Raw genomic sequence first — 6,000 nt, forward strand, 5'->3', positions numbered from 1 at the left:
TCACATCAAGCTGCTGTATGCCTCAGCCAAAAAAAAAAAGGTATTCCTGCTGTGGCGCAGTGGGTTAAAAATCTGACTACAGTGGCTCAGGTCACTGTGGAGGCACAGGTTCAATCTGTGCAGTGGGTTAAAGGACCCGGTGTTTCTGCAGCTGCAGTGTAGGTCATAGCTATGGCTTGTATTCAGTCCCTGGCCCTGAGAACTTCCACATGCTGGAGGTTCAGCCATAAAATTTATAAAAAGAGACAGAGAGAGGAAGGAAGGAGGGTGGGAAGGAAGGAAGGGGAGAGGAAGGAGGGAGGGAAGGAAGGAGATCCTATCATGGCGCAGTGGTCACGAACCCGACTAGTATCCATGAAGACATGGGTTCGATTCCTGGTCTCACTCAGCAGGTTAAGGATCTGGTGTTGCCTTGAGCTGTGGTGTAGGCCAAAGACGAGGCTCAGATCCTGCGTTGCTGTAGCTGTGGCTGTCATGTAGGCTGTAGGCTACGGCTCTCATTCGATCCCTAGCATGGGAACTTCCATATGCTGCTGGTGCAGCTGTAAAAGGCAAAAAAAAAAAAAAAAAAAAATGGGGATTGCAATATTTATTGCAGGAAAGACAATACTTATTTTGATCAACTTTTCTGATGAATATATAAGGAAAATAGTCAGAAAAATTTGCATACTGAAATACAGTAAATGAAATCGAAATTCAAAGAAAACATGTCAAAATCATTTTTTTTTCAGCTGTGCCTGAAACATGCAGAAAATCCAAGGCCAGGGATTGAACCCACCCCACACCAGTGAAAATGCTGGATCCTTAACTGCTAGGCCACAAGGGAACTCCTCAAAATCATTTAATAAACATTTCAAGTTACTTCTCTTGGAGTTCCCATTGTGGCTCAGTGGAAAGGAATCTGACTAGTCTCCATGAGGATGCAGATTCGATCCCTGTCCTTGCTCAGTAGGTTAAGGATCTGACGTTGCGGTGAGCTGTGATGTAGGTCACAGAAACAGCTCAGATCCCTTGCTGTGGCTGTGGTATAGGCCAGCAGCTGCAGCTCCGATTCAACCCCTAGCCTGGGAACCTCCATATGCATCAGGTGGGGCCCTAAAAAGACAAAAAACAAATAAAAAATAAAGTTCCTGGAGTTCTCGTCGTGGCGCAGTGGTTAACGAATCCGACTAAGAACCATGAGGTTGCGGGTTCGGTCCCTGCCCTTGCTCAGTGGCTTAACGATTCAGCGTTGCCGTGAGCTGTGGTGTAGGTTGCAGACGCGGCTCGGATCCCGCGTTGCTGTGGCTCTGGCGTAGGCCGGTGGCTGCGGCTCCGATTCGACCCCTAGCCTGGGAACCTCCATATGCCGCGGGAGTGGCCCAAGAAATAGCAACAATAACAACAACAACAACAACAAGACAAAAAAGACAAAAAAAATAAATAAATAAATAAAAAAATAAAGTTCCTTCTCTTGCCAGCTAAGAAAATGAATTAATATACTGATATATATCAATTTATAAATTTATTCATAGGTTAATTATAAAATGATATAAAATTTTATTAACATATGACTTTATATCATATAATTCCTTTACAAATTAATATTTAATTTAGTATAATTAAAAGTAGGAGTTCCCATCTCAGGTCAGCGGAAACGAATCTGACTATATCCATGAGAACATAGGTTTGATCCCTGGTCTCATTCAGTGGATTAAGGATCTGGCATTGCCATGAGCTGTGGTATAAGCCAGCAACTACAGCAAGGATTTGACCCCTAGCCCAGGAACCTCCATATGCCATGGGTGCAGTCCTAAAAAATAAATAAATAAATAAATAAATATATATAGTTAAAAGTAAAATAATTTGAAGTTCCCAGGTGGCAGAAAGGGATTGGTGGCATTTCTACAGCACTAGGACATAAATTTGATCCCTGGCCCAGCACATTGGGTCAAGTATTCAGTGTTGCCACACCTGTGGTATAGGTCACAATTGTGGCTTGGATCTGATCCTCCACCTGGGAACTTCCATATGCTGCAGGGTGGCCAAAAATAAAGGAAACCCTAGCTCTCGCCCTGCCATCCCCGCCACCCTCGATGACCACATATGCACTCTCCGTGGATTTGCCTCTTCTCAATAATTCATCCTTCCCACTGTGGTCCTCGCATCCTTGAATGATAATTCTGCTACCGAAGGCCACCCGGGATACAGATGAGGGGAGGCTGGTCCACACACTTGAGGCCATCAGGGTCCCCCTCACTGCCCAGCACTGGGGGTCCGCCTGAGTGTCTAGCTAATGTCGGGGTTGACCTCAATTATCCAGTAGGGACACTTGGCCCACTCACCACTCTGCTGGAAAGTGGAGATGGAGTCAGCCCAGCCCAGGACCCCCAGCCTTGACTTACCAAATTTCTGGCAACTTCTCTCTCAGGTTGGGCACTGCGCCCTGGTCCTCAGCAAGCAAGGTCCCTGGTTGGTCATGACGCAGGGAGGCAGCCTTGAGACGCCTCGCATCTGCTGGCCGGCCATCTACTGCCATCCGGACCGTTTCCTCGCTTTGTGTGAGCCAATTCCTCCCACTCAGCTCGAAGGCCACCATGAGTTCCTCCAGGAAAGACCCAGAATGGGGGGACTCTCCCACCCTCTCTGTCAAGTGAATATACTTGTCCAGGCTCCCAGAGCACCCAGAAGCCCTGCCCATCTGTCAGAGCAGCAGTAGACAGCCTGCACTCTCAGACCTTAGGATGAGCCTGGGATGAGGGCATGTTGGTTTCACCAACACTTGGTGGCTTAAAACCACACATACTTAGGGAGTTCCTGTTGTGGCCCAGCAGAAATGAATCTGACTAGGATCCAGGAGGATGTGGGTTCAACCCCTGGTCTCACTCAGTGGGTTAAGGATCTGGCATTGCCGAAAGCTGTGGTGTAGTTTGCAGACATGGCTTGGATCCTGCGTTGCTGTGGCTGTGGCATAGTCCGGCAGCTGTAGCTCTGATTCAACCCCTAGCCTGGGAACTTCCTTATGCCACAAGTGTGGCCCTAAAAAAAAAAAAAAGAAAGAAAAACCCACACATATTTATCATCACACAGTCCTGGGGGTCAGGAGTCCTATATGGTCCCATGGGGCTAAACCCAGATGTGGGCAGCACTGATCCTTCTGGAGATTTCAGGGGAGAATTGGTTCCCGCCTTTCCCAGCCTCTGGAAACACCTGCATCTTGGGCTAGAGGCCTCTTCCTCCATTCTCAGAACCAGTAGCACAGTATGCTGGCCCACAGGAGACAGATAGCTCACCCCAGTGGTACCCCCATAAGCCCCAAAGAATCCTGGACCTGTGGCCAAGCCTCCCACTGGCTGGAGACCATGGACAGCCAAATGGGAGGGCCTCAGGGGCTGAGTGCCCTTGGCCCCCCCAGACCAAAGCTGGCCATCTGAAAGTATAATCCCCTTGGAAGCAGGAAAGTCTGCCTTTTTTTTTTTTTTTGGTCTTTTCTAGGGCCGCACCTGTGGCATATGGAGGTTCCCAGGCTAGGGGTCTAATCAGAGCTGTAGCCGCCAGCCTGGATCCAAGCTGCCTCTGCAACCTTCACCACAGCTCACGGCAACGCCAGATCCTTAACCCACTGAGCGAGGCCAGGAATCAAACCCGCAACCTCATGGTTACTAATTGGATTCGTTAACCACTGAGCTATGATGGGAAATCCAAGGCTGCTTATTTTAACAGCTGGAGGCTGTGACACTTCTGGGATATCTCCAGCTTCACACCTTAGAGGGCCATGCTGCACCCACAGGTCATTCTTTTACAGAGGAGACAATAATGTTCTTGTCATGGCTCAGTGGTTAGTGAACCTGACCAGTATCCATGAGGACGCAGGTTCAATCCCTGGCCTTGATCAGTGGGTTAAGGATCCAGCATTGCCATGAGCTGTGGTGTAGGTCTCAGACACGGCTCAGATCTAGCATTGCTGTGGCTGTGGTGTAGGCCAGCGGCTACCACTCCAATTGGACCCCTAGCCTGGGAATCTCCATATGTCACGGGTGCAGCCCTGAAAAGACAAAAAAAAAAAAAAAAAAAAAAAAAAAAAAAAAATGCTTAATACTAGTGGTGTGCTTTATCATTTTACTTTATTTTGAACTAGTTTTGGACTTACAGAAAAGTTGCACAAATTGTACTGTGAGGTCCTGGATGCCCTCCGCCCAGTTTCCCCTAAAGCTAACATCTTAAGTCGCCCCAGGAAACAAGGGTCAAACAGGACACCCCAAGTTAGTGGTGTCTCTGCGTGCTGGGGCTGGAAGTGATGGAGGAACAGGAAAGAGGGACACCAGGAAGTAGCTGGGTCCATATCACAAAGCCTAACATGGACTAGGGACCCCACCTAGCTAATTGTCCCCCTCCTCCCCAGATCTCTGGGCCCAGCCTCCCCTCCAGATGCCAGCCTATTGTTTGACACCAACTGTGGCAGAGACTGGGCAGGACCCCAGGCATCTCCACACCTCATAGACCACCCCTGGGGGCACTCCAGGCTTGAGACCCGCAGGGTGCAAGTCAGTAGTTTGGGCAGGGGCTTGCCTGTGTGTGTGTCTGTGTGTGTATTTGTGTGACTTTTGCTGCTGTCTACTCCCAGGATCAGCCACTGTGACTTCTTACCCCTGATTACTGTTTCATTGACCTGGGCCACCTGATAGCAGAGAAGAGGGCCCATTTAGAGTGGGTACATTACGGCTGTGGCCATTGCCGCCCAGAGTCCACAGGAAACAGTCCCTCACCACCAATCGCCTTTGCTTTCTGCTATCGGAACCGAGGGCTATTGGGGACAGTGCCAGGACACTGGGACTTGAGGACAGGAACCAACCTCCTGGACCTACAGACGGAGATAGAGTCCTCCTAAGGGATGTTCCCTGGACCCTGGGGAGTAGTGATTCCAGGGGCCCAGGCCTGGGGACAAATCCGGCCCCCCGGTGCCTAACGGTCTTTTGAGGGGCGCGCTCGCCCTAAAGCTGCAGGGTGTGGGTCATCCTCAGAGGTGGGGCGAGGGGGTGGCTGCGGGGCCCTTTCCTAAGAACTGAGAGCTCTGAATGCGACGCCCCCGTGCCCCTGGGTAAACTGAGGCTCAGGGAGACCTGCGGACCCCTTACCGCTTGGTTGTGCGCCAATACGGTGAGACGCTCGTGGTTCCTTTAAAGGGGCGTGATCCTCCTAGTGTGGCCTCGACTACAACAACCTCATTGGCAGGAGAGCAGCCCCCCCCCCAGGTCACGCCCCACACATTCAGTCTCTGGAATTCTATTGGCCCAGGGCCAAGGCCCCACCTCCCACTCCCTGAGAGCCGGGGCGCTGTGCCTAGTTCGGCGACGCAAACGCGTTGCTCTGGTAACTCTTCCCGCCTCGGGGCCTAGGGGCCCAGCGCGTGAACCAGGGCGCAGGCGCGGCCACCCGGATACCCAGGGCACCCGGCCCAGGACCTGCAGTCCACCGTGTCCCCGCCACCGACCCCCGCCGACCGCCAGCACAGAGCAATGGGCGAAAGTCTCCCTGGGCAGCCCCGCTACGCGGTTGAGGAAGAAGCACCCAGGGAAGGCATGCCTGGCGGGGGTCACGGCGTGGGAACTGGGCTGGGCGCCTCTGGCGTCCCGCTGCAGAGGGCGGGGAGGGTTCAAAGGCGCCAGGTCACACGCCCGGCAGCAGATCGGCTGGAGCGTTTAGCAGCACAAGCAAATCCAACCCCGGGGGAGGACATTCCTGGAGCCTGGTCCCTGCGCCAGCCCCGTAGTCAGACAGAACACCGCCGCCCCCTTCCCGCCTCCCGCCGCAGTGGCCTCTGGGGCCTCCAGCAGGTCAGCAGAACTGGGCCCAGGAGTCCAGGCTGCGAGGTCTATGGGCCCCCTGAACACATCGATCCTGACCCCAGACCCATCAGAATCCCTGGTCAGGAAGCAGGAGTCAGTTGGCCTCCCCCCCGCCCCGCCCTGATTGGACTTGCCTCATTTTGCTCATCTGCTAAATGGGAACTCTAGGTTACTG

This window comes from Sus scrofa, chromosome 2 (genome assembly GCF_054392235.1).
Source record: "Sus scrofa isolate SSC_HxYL_T2T_F1_AM1 chromosome 2, Sscrofa_HxYL_maternal_Yorkshire_Landrace_v2.0, whole genome shotgun sequence".
NCBI classification, from domain to species: Eukaryota; Metazoa; Chordata; class Mammalia; order Artiodactyla; family Suidae; genus Sus; species Sus scrofa.